General features: G+C 42.6%; 1 protein-coding gene across 1 annotated transcript in view; it reads left to right on the plus strand.

Annotated features, from left to right (window-relative positions):
* The window catches only part of LOC117346336 (phosphatidylinositol 3-kinase regulatory subunit gamma), a 374,335-nt gene that overhangs the window by 14,473 nt on the left and 348,494 nt on the right, over positions 1-11,368 (plus strand). The window lies entirely within an intron of this gene.

An 11,368-nucleotide genomic window follows, 5' to 3' on the forward strand; every position in this document is an offset into this window, starting at 1 on the left:
CATCGAGTCTGCCCACACCAATGACCCACTCCCTGACTTTTACTCCCCTAGAGCAGTGTTTTTCAACCTTTTTTGGGCAAAGGCACACTTGTTTCATGAAAAAAATCATGAGGCACACCACCATTAGAAAATGTTAAAAAATTTAACTCTGTGCCTATATTGACTATATATAAAGTAATTCTCTTGAATAGGAATCAAATAAACACAAAGAAAGTATTTTATAATTACTTTATTACGAAATAAAAATTATAAAATACTTTATTCAGTGCGAAACCTGGGCCTGTTTGGCTGAACACAAAGCTGATATTCTGGCTGGAATCGAAGAAAGACACACACGTAGCTCTTCGTCAACAGCTCTCAGTCTCTCTCTGTATTTGGTTTTTATAGCATACAAAAATAGACAAATATACCCTCCATCCTTTTTATTAAACCACAATAGCAGTTTTTAGCGCAGGGAGCTGCGCAGGGAGCAGCGCTGCTCTTGACGCTCATAGGCTCCCTGCGCTAAAAACCACTATTGCGGTTTAGTAAAAGGTGACCATATTGTAAAATATAGACAGCAGATATAAATTCAGAACTGTGCATAGTAAGTGAAGGGAAGTTTTCATCTCTGGGAATTTACCCAGTTAACTATTAAGTTATTTGGGCAAATTCCTTTGAAAACTGTGGCAATACTGCCTCCACTTTGCTAAATTTAAAATAAAATCATTTTTCCTACCTTGTCTGGTGATTTCTGGTTGCACTTTCTTCTTCTGACTGTGCATCCAATCTTTCTTCCCTTCTATCAGCCTGTATGCTTTCTCTCCTCCACACCTCATTCCCTCCCCCAACTTTTTCTTCCTCTCTCCCTGACCTTTCTTTCTTTTTTTCTGTTTCTCTTCTTTCCTTCTGTTTCCCTGCCTGCCCCCTTTCTTTCTTTCTCCCTGCCGTTCCCCAAGCCACTGCCACTGCCATCGGGGAACAGGACCCACCAATGGATAACAGGCCCCAAAGCCGACGCCGACGCATGCTCTCCCTGACGTCAATTCTGCAATCGGAGAGGAAGTTCCGCCCAGCCAGGCAGCGATTGGCTGGCCCGAACTTCCTCTCCGACTGCAGAATTGACGTCGGGGAGAAGAAGACTTATCGGCTCGATAGATTAGATCGCCAAGACAAAGTGAGTCCTGGGTGATCGACTCACTTTGCCTTGGCGAGCTACTGGCGCCCCTGCCTCGGGCCCCCTGTCAGCTCCGGGCCCGGCGGCCCTGCGGCACACCAGGCAACATCTCGCGGCACACTAGTGTGCCGCGGAACAGCGGTTGAAAAACACTGCCCTAGAGATCCCACGTGAAGATCCCATTTTCTCTTAAAATCTGACACGTTGTTGGCCTCAATCACCTGCTGAGGTAGCTCGTTCCAATGATCAACCACCCTTTCGGTGAAGAAGTACTTCCTGGCGTCATGTTCTAAATAATAACAGGAGGCTTTAGGTGAGGGATTCTGCATGCATCATTTCCCTGAACTGTTATCCGTGGCTTCTAGCACACCAGGCGGAACTGTCAGCTCTGATTTACAGAAAGGCCGTTAGGAGGAGAGGGAACAGGCCTTGTAGAGGAAAAAAACAAAAGCATTGCTGCAGGAATTCACTTTGCTTCAGCCGTCTGAGTCTTCTTCCTTTTGTCTGGAGCTGGAAATGCCGGAGATGGGTAGCTCTGTGCTGGTCTGGCTTATGGCTATTCCCCTCACTCACACTCTCTCCTCACTGCAGTCAGCTGGCAAAGACCTCCAGCTAGGTGAGTGCGCAGCGGGTGGGGAAGAAGCCTCTCAAACTCAGAAGAAACAGCCGAGAAAGTGCCGACCCACGATGCTTGGAACCTCGCCTTCGAAACGCAGCGAAGGTGTATCCTTTCTCTCTTTCTATAAGAGCACCTTGCAATACTCACATTTCTACCTGCAAGACAAGTGTGGGAAGGGGTAAAACGCGGACCTCACGGATCTGACGGACCTCGCGGACCTAAACCCGCACGTCCTTAAAAATCTGAGGTCCATGCCGCTTGTAGTTAGTTTCTGGCTCTGACAGACCTCGGTGACAATTTAGTGCTGATGAATCCGTCTCAGCATAGGGAGGGGAAAGTATCAGGATCCGTCAGCACTAAAATGTCACTGAGGTCTGTCAGAGCCAGAGACTACTGCTAGTGCTGGAGCGGCTCTAAAATGAATCATTTAAACTGGTTTCCTGTAGCCTCAGTAAATCGGCTCTGACAGAACTCGATGACATCCAGGTTTTTAAACTTTTTCGAAATGGAAATAATTGATCTACCAGTCTTAGAGGATCTGGAAGTCCAGTCCAAATTCTCACCAATTTAAAAGTAAAAGATTTAATAAGCTTCCCAGTGCATTCAATACCTATCTATAGTTATCGGGCCTAAGATCCAAGTTAGTCTGCAGCTCTTGCCAAGGCCGGTTGCTACATTGCCTGGGCTAAGTTGGGAAAAGATCTCAGATGTGGGATCAGCTCGGTATGGTTTCAAATAAAAGGTCATGTTATAATTGCCCAACAGAGACAGATTTTGATTGAGCTGGAAGCCCCAAAAGAGCAGGAGCCCAAAAATTCCCTCTAGTTACCTTAAGTAAACACGGTGCTTTATTTATTCTTTATTTTAATATTTATAGACCCAATTTCTGGAGCCTAAATCGCGCAACATCCTGATCCACTCACTAGTCATATCTAAAATAGATTACTGTAACTCCTTATTACTCAACATCTCTCAAAAAGAAAAGCGACGTCTTCAAATCATTCAAAACACCGCCATTAAATTGATTTATAATGCAAAGAAATACGATCATGTTACGCCTCTATTTATCGATGCTCATTGGCTTCCTATCAGCCATCGTATTTTATATAAGGTAATGCTGCTTATTTTTAAAACCCTAGTCCACAACGAGCCTCTATTTATATCAAGAATGTTAATTCCTTATAATCCCGTTCGTTCACTCAGATCATCCTCTCAAAACTTACTAGCTATACCTTCCCTTAAAACAATAGGAACAAGAAGAGCTGACATGTTCTCTGTTATGGGCCCACAATGGTGGAACTCTCTACCACAACATATTACAAATGGAAAAGATCTTCTTTCTTTTAAAAAATCTTTAAAAACTCACATTTTTAAAGATGCTTTTAATACTCAATATTAAAAATTTTTTTTAGTTTTTTAATCTTTTACCTACCCCCGTTCCCTTATGTTTTTTCCTGTATTTGTTTTTCTAGATATAACAGATGTAATCTTTGCCCTTCTTTCCCTCCCATTTCAAGTCTGTCTTGTCTTAAATTTGATGTCAATGTATTTTAATTTGTATCTCTATAATTTTATGCTTTTTTTTTTACCTATGTACATCGCTTTGTAAACAGATTCAGCGATACATCAAATATTAATAAACCTTGAACCTTGTCAGTGGTGTAGTGAGACTGAGAGGCACAGTGGTGCCCCTCCCCCCTCCCGCCGTGAGTGCTCCCCCTTCCCTTCCCCCACACTTCTAGTTGTTCACTGCCACAAGCAACAAGTACTCGCGACCCCGTCGGCTCTCCCTCTGCCGTCACTTCATATGCGCAGCACCTGGAAGCTACAACGGCGGGAGAGACGACGCAGTCGCGAGGAGCACGCTGAAGTCGTTGCTCGTGGCAATGACCCACTAGAGGTACGGAGCATGCAGCAGGGGGGGGGGGAGGAGGTACAACTGCCCCGGACGCCTCTCGCCCTCGTTACGCCACTGCTTTCACTTTTTGACTCTGTCTTGAAATATCAAACTTAACGCCAACTCTCAAAATTCGTAATAAAGACTTGAAGTTCCAGACTCGACTCCCAACAATAAGCACTTTCTGGGTTGTTGGGGGTGTTGTTTTTTTTTTGGGGGGGGCAATACATCAAAATAAATCCTTTCAAGGAACCTCTTGTTTTTTGTCATGAGGCCATTAAAAGATGGGTTATGTTCCATCTACGTTGGACTCTTTTCTTTGGAAGTATCAAGTGAGGCTTTCTGGTCCAAGTTTTCTCTGCTTGGGTAAAAGCCAAATTGCTGGATTTATGTTTTGGCGTGTTTTCGGCAGTTTCTTTGCTGTTGGCTTCCTCTGAAGCAGAATCTGTTCACAGGGTGTCTTTGCTGAGAGAGGCGAAGAGCTTTCTCCAAGTTTGGTTGTGATTTGAAAATGAATTTATGTAAAAGCCGCTGCTGCCGACCCCTCTGCACGCGGATGTGATATATGTACAGTGAGATACCTAACTGGGAAGAGTCAGAAACAAAATATAGGGGGGGGGGGAGAGGGGGGAAGCAAACAAAAAAATCTTCTGACGATGAAGAAAACTGATTAATGAGCTCCGTAATCTCCTCTTGAGAATCAGTTGGTCCAATTAGCAGTGATTTCTGGGAATGTGGCCAAGAGCCCTGGTCCTGCTGGGAAGTTGTCTGCTGGTTGGCAAGTCACACCCTGCACTGCACACTGATGGTCTAGAGTAGAGAATGATATGGGGACATATTTGTCCCCGTCCCGTCCCCGCACTCGTTGGGGACGGGAAAATGAGTTCCCGCGGGGACAGGGACACATTTGTCCCCGAGTCATTCTCTACTTGGGAGAAACTTGGGAGAAAAGTTTCAGCCTCTGATAACCACAGCTGGTATTGTGATGTCATAATGCCTCCTTCCACCAATAAGAGCCAGCCTCATCAGTGATGTCACAATGGCTTGATTGTGCTCTACGTGGCTCACTTTTACTGCATTTTGATTTCTAGAGTGGTGCAGTGTAGAGAATGGCACGGGGACACATTTTCCCCGTTCCCGCAGGAACTCATTTTCTCCGTCCCGTCCCCGCAAGTTTTGTCGCTGTCCCTGCCCCATTCCTGTAAGCTCTGCCTGAACTGCACGAGCCTTGAACGCCTGATTTTAAAGTGCTTGCTGCTTGTGCAGATGAGGACAGAGCTTGCAGGAATAGGACAGGGACAGGACCATTAATTAGAAAGATGAGCTTCGCAATCATAATGGAGAAATTCTGATATGTTACGTATGAGGTGTAAATCACTAAAGGCTGTAAAGCAATGTCTTTTTCGGCAGAGGTAGACGAGAGGCTTAGTTTCTTATTTATTCACATTTTTATAATCCACATTATTTCAGTATTCTACGCAGAATAAATACCATCTAAGATACATTAAAAAATAGAGATAACAAACACAAAAACCTGCTATAATTTTAAAAAAACAGCAATTCAAGTCATGTTAGGGATGTAATCTGGTCTTTATTATATAGCAGAATGCTTTATGAACTGAAGAACAGGAGCATCATGAGGACAGAGAGGTTGGTTGCGTTGAAGAAACTGTGATTTTCATGTGCAACTCTCCGTTTGAAGCCTCTCGGACTAGATGATCATGGACTAACCAAGATCCAGTTTGGGATCAAAGTATAATCACAATGACTGTAGCATGTGTGTGAAAGTTGGGAAGTGAGTGTGAGTGTGAGTGATGGGGGATTAGGTTCACCGACTAAATTATTCTGATATTTATTAATCAATTAAGAATTGGTAAGTTGTAAAAGTACTGAAATGAACTGTGGGGGATAAGATTAAAATTGAATTGATTCAGATAAGACTTGTTTGTGTTAAATATTTAATAGCTGGTTTTAAGAATTTGAGATATCATATAGTGTATGTGTTCCACATGTTCTATGTAATGCTGATGCTAGAACTAGAACTCCGATTTGTGAGGATTCAGTGGGATATAAGACTTCATATGATATAACATATGGCTTAGTCCATTCTATTCATCAGTTATAATCTTAATTTGGGGGAGGATGCTGTGGATGGGCAGACTGGACGTGGAGATAGACAGAGGCGTTGAAATACCTACGTAATGTAAATGCGCATGAGTCGAGTCTTTTATTTGAAAGGAAACTCTGCAATGACAGGGCATAGGATGAAGTTAAGAGGTGATGGGCTCCGGAGTAATCTAAGGAAATACTTTTTTACGGAAAGGGTGGTAGATGCCTGGAACAGTCTCCAAGAAGAGGTGGTGGAGACAGAGACTGTCTCTGAATTCATGAGGGCCTGGGATAGGCACGTGGGATCTCTCAGAGAGAGAAAGAGTTAATGGTTACTGCAGATGGGCAGACTGGATGGGCCATTTGGCCTTTATCTGCCGTCATGTTTCTCTGTTTCTATAACCATAAAGTTCTATGACATCACAATGCAGGTGTAAAGAGCCTTAGCCTATAGGAAGAGGAGATGCAAATGTTAAGAGCCTTAGCCAATAGGGAGAGAAGTAGACAGTGGATGCTGCAGATGGGAGACGGGATGGGCCCATTTGGCCTTTATCTGCCATCATGTTTCTAAACCATAAAGTTCTATGACATCACAATGCAGCTGTAAAGACCCTTAGCCTATAAGAAGAGGAGATGCAAATGTTAAGAGCCTTAGCCAATAGGGAGAGAAGGAGATAGTGGATGCTGTGGATGGGCAGATTGGATGGGCCATTTGGCCTTTATCTGCCATTATGTTACTATGTAAATTTGTAAGTTTTTATGTACTTTGAAATTGGTTCCTTAATCTTTTTTTTATGAGATTTATGTGTCTCTGACATGGTTTAAATGTTTTCTGCTTCTTTTGCGGATGTTATTTGGATTATACAGTTTCTGTACTCATTCTTAGAAATAATTTCAATTAAAAAAATGTTGTGGATAAAAAGAGAGGGGGAAACCTGATTGTATATAGATAAACCAAATAAAAGGTACACCCCTGAATTCTATATCGTTAGTAGGTCATGAATACACCTAGATAACAGACCCAAATAATAAAACAATCTAAGCTATTTAATATCAAACTTTGTAAAACTTTCTGAAAATAAGCTTGGGGAATTCATGGACTTAAAATATGAACGTGTAATGACCAATTGTACCTGTAACTTGAAAGCTAATTCTGAGTCCAACCGCCCTTAGTCCTTCTGTCTAAAAGCTTAAAAAGCGTCTGTGAGTGTTTTAATGTGCTGGAAGAGAAATTTGCTGCTCCTGCCAGCTGTGCAGACATTGAGGAGAGAGTAATTGCAGGGTTAAGAGCAGGTAATAGTAAGTTAGCAGTTGACGTGGAAGATAAATTTAAAATGCTCATTTTCTCGGTCTGACAAAAGGAGCTCAAGATTAGAAACTCTCTGGTCAATATTCAAAATGTTTTAACCAACTAGAAATGGTTGCTGGCAAGTGAAATCGCTTGTTCAGGGTTATCTGATAATTTTCAATAGCACTAACCCCTTATTACAAAACCACAAAAGCGTTTTTTTTACCAGGTTGGTGCGCTGCTTCCAACGCTGAGAAAGTGGCTCAATAGAATTGAAGCTTATGTTTCTGAGGAGCCTGGACTTCTTTCCCTAGTGTGTGGCGCAGTGGTTAAAGCTACAGCCTCAGCACCCTGGGGTTGTGGGTTCAAACCCCGTGCTGCTCCTTGTTACCCTGGGCAAGTCACTCAGTCCTCCGTAGTCCCAGGTACGTTAGATAGATTGTGAGCCCACCGAGACAGATAGGGAAAATGCTTGAGTACCTGATTGTAGAACTGCTTAGATAACCTTGATAGGCGGTATATAAAAACCTAATAAACTTGAAACTCCACAGGAACAAGAACTGGGGTGACCCAACTTGAAGCTTGGCTCCCTGCTCTAGGAAATAAGGGGAAAGCAATGAGTTGCTAGTCTGAAGAGGAGGGGAAGGGAAATAGATGGAAACCAGATCCTCCTGATCATCTACCCCTAATTGATCCAATAAAAGATCCAGAGGAGCTGGTTCTTACCCATCTTCGTGGAGCTGAATCTGACAGAGCTGACGAATTCCACATTCAAGGAGTTCTTTTAAGAAGGGTAAAAGCTGGATCCTCTGGAAGTAGCAGGTCTGACAGCTCCTATAATGGAACTCGTTGCTGGAGGATGTAGTAACAGCGGTTAGTGTATCTGGGTTTAAAAATGGTTTGGACAAGTTTCTGGAGGACAGGTTTATAGTCTGCTGTTCAGCCACTGTTTGACCTGGGATTGGTAGCCTGGAATGTTGCAACTATTTGGGATTCTAGAATCTTGTTACTCTCTGGGATTCTGGAATATTGCGATTCTTTGGGATTCCATATGGAATGTTGCTACTATTTGGGATTCTAGAATCTTGTTACTCTCTGGGATTCTGGAATCATGCGATTCTTTGGGATTCCATATGGAATGTTGCAACTATTTGGGATTCTAGAATCTTGTTACTCTCTGGGATTCCGGAATCTTGCTATTCTTTGGGATTCCATATGGAATGTTGCTACTCTTTGGGATTCTAGAACCTTGTTACTCTCTGGGATTCCGGAATCTTGCTATTCTTTGGGATTCCATATGGAATGTTGCTACTCTTTGGGATTCTAGAACCTTGTTACTCTCTGGGATTCCGGAATCTTGCTATTCTTTGGGATTCCATATGGAATGTTGCTACTCTTTGGGGTTCTAGAATCTTGTTACTCTCTGGGATTCCGGAATCTTGCTATTCTTTGAGATTCTGTATGGAATGTTGCAACTATTTGGGATTCTAGAATCTTGTTACTCTCTGGGATTCCGGAATCTTGCTATTCTTTGGGATTCCATATGGAATGTTGCTACTCTTTGGGATTCTAGAACCTTGTTACTCTCTGGGATTCCGGAATCTTGCTATTCTTTGGGATTCCATATGGAATGTTGCTACTCTTTGGGGTTCTAGAATCTTGTTACTCTCTGGGATTCCGGAATCTTGCTATTCTTTGAGATTCTGTATGGAATGTTGCAACTATTTGGGATTCTAGAATCTTGTTACTCTCTGGGATTCTGGAATATTGCTATTCTTTGGGATTCCATATGGAATGTTGCTACTATTTGGGATTCTAGAATCTTGTTACTCTCTGGGATTCTGGAATATTGCTATTCTTTGGGATTCCATATGGAATGTTGCTACTCTCTGGGATTCCAGAATCTTGCTATTCTTTCAGATTCCATATGGAATGTAGCTACTATTTGGGTTTCTTCCAGGTACTTGTGACCTAGATTGGCCACTGTTGGATGCAGGTTACTAGCCCAATGGACCATTGGTCTGGTCCAGCATGGCTATGCTTATGTTCTTTTGAATGCACTGGATCTAAAAGATTCAGAGGTGGATATTCAGTGCTATTTAGCCAGCTCCCGGCCTGCTAAATAGCACATAGCCAGCTATCCCATGATCTCTATCTATCTCCCGCTGAATATCTGGCTTAGCGGATTGACCAATATTTAGCGGCTCACCAGTAAACTTCGCCGACCAGATAGAGCTGCCTGAAAGGGTGGTCTATCTTTGGAGTTTACCTTTGGCTGAAAGAGCGAATCTCTTTCCCACTCTCCGTAAGGATCCACACATGGATTTTCTTGCAGCCTTTGGAATTTAACACTGGAATGAAGTAATCCTCTGGTACCCAGATAGGAAATACAAAAAGAGGAAGGGTGACGGCCATCAAATTTAGCTCAAATCTTTTTTTCAGTAGTGGTTCAAGACAATTACATTCAAGTACAGAAGATATTTCCCTGTCTTGGAGGGCTTACAATCTAAGGACCTGATGTTCAAAACTCAGGTGATTAAATCGAGCTGGCTGCCCTAATCACTAATATTCAGTGACACTTAGAAACAGAAAAAAATAAGAACATAAGAATTGCCGCTGTGAAGTTATCTCCCAAACAGCCACGGCTATTCTCTTCACGCAGAGGCAGCCGATTGCATTTCTGTGCACGTCGAGGTGATGGGGTGGCACTTGGAGCAACTACAAGCTCATCAATCAAGATCAAAGTGCTCACAATGTCCTTAAGAAAGAGTTCCAAGAAATTTCAAGCTGTCTAGGAGCCCAGAGTAGAAGGACGATGGCGATTTTTTTTTTCACATGAAAGAGGTTAGGAGCACAGTACGTCTATCAGCCAAAAAAAAAAAATATTTCCTTTCCACTTATCTGCCAAAGGGCAAAATAAGCACAGTAATTAAAGCCAAGAATCCTGACTCATCACATCAGCTAAATTACTGCTAATTATTTAGTGCAGGTTGGGTCAATTACATGAACCGGATTTCTTGATTGGACTGTTAAGGCAGATTTTGGGGCACAGGTGATTACTTTTGGAAGAGAGGTTTAAGGGTCTGGAACCTCCCCGGGTTCAGATTGATTTGGTGGACCTTCTTGAATTTGTACGTTTTGCTGGCCAAATGATGCAAAGAATGTGTCTGTAGTGTTGCAGCATCAGAGTCTGCGCCAGGAGTCATAGAAAGCAGTGGAAAGTCATTCGTTTCTGGGCATGAAGGGGCCAAGGAGAGACCAGCTGGGGGGGGGGACTGCAGAGGTGGGTATTACAGGGCCACTGTCTGGAAACCTGGGGCATCCTGTCTCTTAGTAAAACAATCCAGCCATGAGACAAATACTAGACATTTGGGAGGATAATTTTATACAGGAATATTTGCACATGTCAATCTATAAATTGAAAATGCATTTTTACATGACTCGGGTGTAGGCGTGCGCGTAGGAGTAGATTTTGAATGGAGCATAGGTAAAGTCACGGTTTATTCATGTTAGGGCAGAGGACTAATTGAGTTAATAAATGGAATTAACTAGTTTAATTTATGCGTGATTAAAATTTTTTAATCATGATTCAATAAACTTGGTCCGGCATCATTGTATTTGTCCGGGTCGCAGGCAGCATCTGCAAGGCAAATAGGCTTCCTCCGCTGGCCCTCAGATCTTTCCTGCATTCACTGAAACAGGAAGTTGCATCAGAGGCGGCAGAGGCCGGAAGAGGAAGCCTGCTTGAATTGCAATGCCGACCATGACCTAGGCAAGTACGCTGATGCCAAACCAGTTAACTCAAGATTAAAAATTTTAATCTTGAGATTAATCGCAATTAACGTTTTTAATCGTCCAACAGTCTTAATGTTCTGTATGTGTACACATTTCCATTAGCCCTTGCACAGGCTTGCCACTTGGGATGCAGAGCTCTAAAGGAGATGTACCAGACTGGAGGTGAGAGGCTAATAAGCACAGCCCAGAAGAGGGACCTTGGGGTGAGCATGTCTGAGGTTCTCAAGGGAATTAAACCATGTGAAGACATTATACTATTACAGAAATTATATAGATCGGGATGGCTTGGATAAATAGATAAAGGGGGACTTTTTCTTGAAGCAGCCTAACGGCGAAACATGTCGATGTGACAGGTCCCTTTCCCGATTCGATAAGAGAGAATGAAATGAACAAAAATATTTTAAGATAAGTTCACATTTATTTATATTTATTTAAGCACTAAGCACTTTAAAATATAAGAAAATTGAGGATAAATACAAGGAAAAGAATAATTCTAATACAAAA

This window comes from Geotrypetes seraphini, chromosome 12 (assembly GCF_902459505.1).
Source record: "Geotrypetes seraphini chromosome 12, aGeoSer1.1, whole genome shotgun sequence".
In the NCBI taxonomy this organism is placed as follows: Eukaryota; Metazoa; Chordata; class Amphibia; order Gymnophiona; family Dermophiidae; genus Geotrypetes; species Geotrypetes seraphini.